The following is a 2,850-nucleotide window of genomic DNA, read 5'->3' on the forward strand; positions in this document are numbered from 1 at the left end:
AGCATACATGTAGTTACATCATTACATTCATCGCATGTATAGTATAATTAGCTACTTAAGTATGCAGGGCGGAGAGGTAAATATGCATCAGCTAATTAAGCATGCTCAAAGACCACAACAGTTCACCAAAAGTTTACACTTCAAGGCTACAGATAATTGAATTTTGGCTTCTGCAATCCGCATGAGAAAGACTAAGGCGGGTGAGGGGGAGAGACTGCAATCAGCATAAGAAAGGCTGAGGCAGGACTGGGAAAGAAAGGAGTCTTTGGCAGTATTTCTTTCTTATCAGGTGCAAGATGCAAGCTGCGCATTTCTAACAATATTTCATTCCTAACAGGAGAATGCAGCCCGGCCAGGCCTCCCAGTTCCTGGCTGCATAGTTGGCACCAGCTAAGCTCCCTCCCCACCATGGTCACCAGGCCAGAAGCCTCTAGGCAGAAGTTTCTGGTTGTGGTCTAGGGGTGGGTAGGGGCCATGTGGGCTTGCTGCTGCCACCACTGGATCCTGCTGCTGGCATCTTGTCATCTTGGATAGGCAGCCACAGGAAAATACTAATTAATTTTCTAAATTTTTTAGGAGCCCTGCAGGCCAAATAGAATGACCTGGCAGGCCAGATTCAGCCCCCACCCTATATTTTATCTGCCCCTGCCCTAACAGCAGTAGCATAGCAACACAGCCAGGGCACAGGGGCAGCTGTGACTTCCACTTGCTGCCACACAACTGGTGCAATGACAATTGAGATTGTATGGCTGCCAGCAGCAGCTGTTTTTTCTGCTTGACTTGCTCCTACAGGCTGAGCATGGACCAGTTGCCCCAGTCACCCTACCCTAGTTATGCCACTGAATGGCAATGGGGTGAGAAAGCAGGTTTTCTAACTGCAAGAAACCCAACCCTGTGTGATTCAATCCAAAGACTCTATCGTCCACTAGCACTATAGGGCCTATGAAACACAGATAAGGAGTTCTGATTCCATCCAATACAGTACATTTCCTCCCATTTAGCAAGTTCATTACCACATTCCAGTTCAATGATTAATTTGGTGAAGAGAAGTCAAGGAAGTTACATATACATATACTCACTAAATTCTCTCTTATGTGCCTCATTCACTAGGTTTTCAGTCCAAAAACATGCAATCTTCCCAACCAATACATACATTCCCTGTTGTTTGCTTTAGTATTTGCAAAGTATTTTACAGTATCTTATTTAATTTGGTTTGCAGCTTTAAAATCTTTACTATACTCTCCTTATCCCAGGTCTTTTCCCCATAAAAGACCTGAGATAAGGAGAGTACTGATTCTGTCTAGAAACCAGATGGATAGTCAGAAATGCCTGTTTTAACATGTGAAAAGGCCAACAGCAATATTCCTCCACAACATTTTTCATTTTTATTTTATACTTTTAGTGCTGTTGCAGGAATTATACATCAGAACAGTTAGTTAACATTCATATTTTATAGACATGTTTAACTAATATGATCTCATATGCTGGATCTAAATGCCTAAAATTAGACCACTTTTGAAGAATGATGTTAGTTGAATGCTTAGCATCTAAAATACTGTAGACTGTTACCTTTGAATACTAAAGTGGTGCATCAATGACCTACCAATCTAAGATAACATATTAGCCAAGGGGTCATTTATTTAGAAAACTATAAAACTATTTATTTGGAAAACTATAGCTATCAAATAATGATAGTGCAACATTTAAATTAAGGCAAACTTTTTTTTAAGTTTTATAAAAATTAATTGGAAGAAAAATATTTTTTCAAATCCTTTTCTGATTAGATTGGAATGTCTTTTTAGGCTTTGAACTTTTCCCTACAGGGTTGGAAAATTAAATTTAATAGCAACATACTGACACAAGACAACCAGAAAGCAGGCAATTTAGTTTCAGTACCCAAGATTAATAAGATGTAAAAAGTAAGCAGACATCATGAATGGCAGACTTTGGCTGATTTTGAAAGTTATTTTACTGTTAAGAATCTTCAGTATACATTAGTTTTATTCCATTGCACCTGCTATGCAGAACTGACTTACAGCAGCTGGGGATCTGGCCCATGATTATTGTCCTGACATATCAATTGCATTAATACTTTAGGACATCTTTACATGTGCTTGGGGGTGGTGGAGGGACACTTTAATTAGAGTGGCTCTTGGGGGCCACTCTAATTAAAGCACCCACAGTGTCTCATGTATTCAGTATCCTGCACTTCAAAATGGTAGCATGGGCACTTTAACTAAAACTTGTTTGATGAGCTTTAGTTAAAGCTCCCCTGCTACTATTTTGAAGCACAAGGACACTGAATACACGTGACACAAGCTGCTGGAGCTGCTAATTAACATGCTCCAGCAGACTCCATTGAGTCTGCTCTGACATGTGCTAATTAGCACTCATTGGAACAGGTGTTGGGTACATGTATAGGTTCCCTTACTGTTTAGGGCCAAGTTTCAGCCAGCCTTACTGGGAGTGGAGGATAACCCTCACTTAGAATATCTTTTCTTCACATTGAACCAGATGCCACTGAAGTCAGTGGCAAAACCCTCATTAGGTGGTACAAGATCCATTCCATACTGCACTATAATACAAAATAGTTCTAGTTTATATTTCTCAGATATCTTTCATTCCAATGGAGGCTTGTGACAAGACATCTTTACCTTTGTGGTTTTTTCCTTTTTACCTATTGCTCCCAGTTTGCCTTAGCAAGTCTCCTCTTTAACACCACCAAAATGAGGCGCTTAGCTAAATCCTCATTTAGTGTCAGTAAACAGTGCCACTTCCCACTATGTACTTCAGAGAAAGAAACCAGTGTAATATTTTCTTGGGAGCAGTTGGAATTCTAACTCTCCAAAC

Source organism: Crocodylus porosus, unplaced genomic scaffold (genome assembly GCF_001723895.1).
Source record: "Crocodylus porosus isolate Cpor-Errol unplaced genomic scaffold, CroPor_comp1, whole genome shotgun sequence".
Classification (NCBI taxonomy): Eukaryota; Metazoa; Chordata; order Crocodylia; family Crocodylidae; genus Crocodylus; species Crocodylus porosus.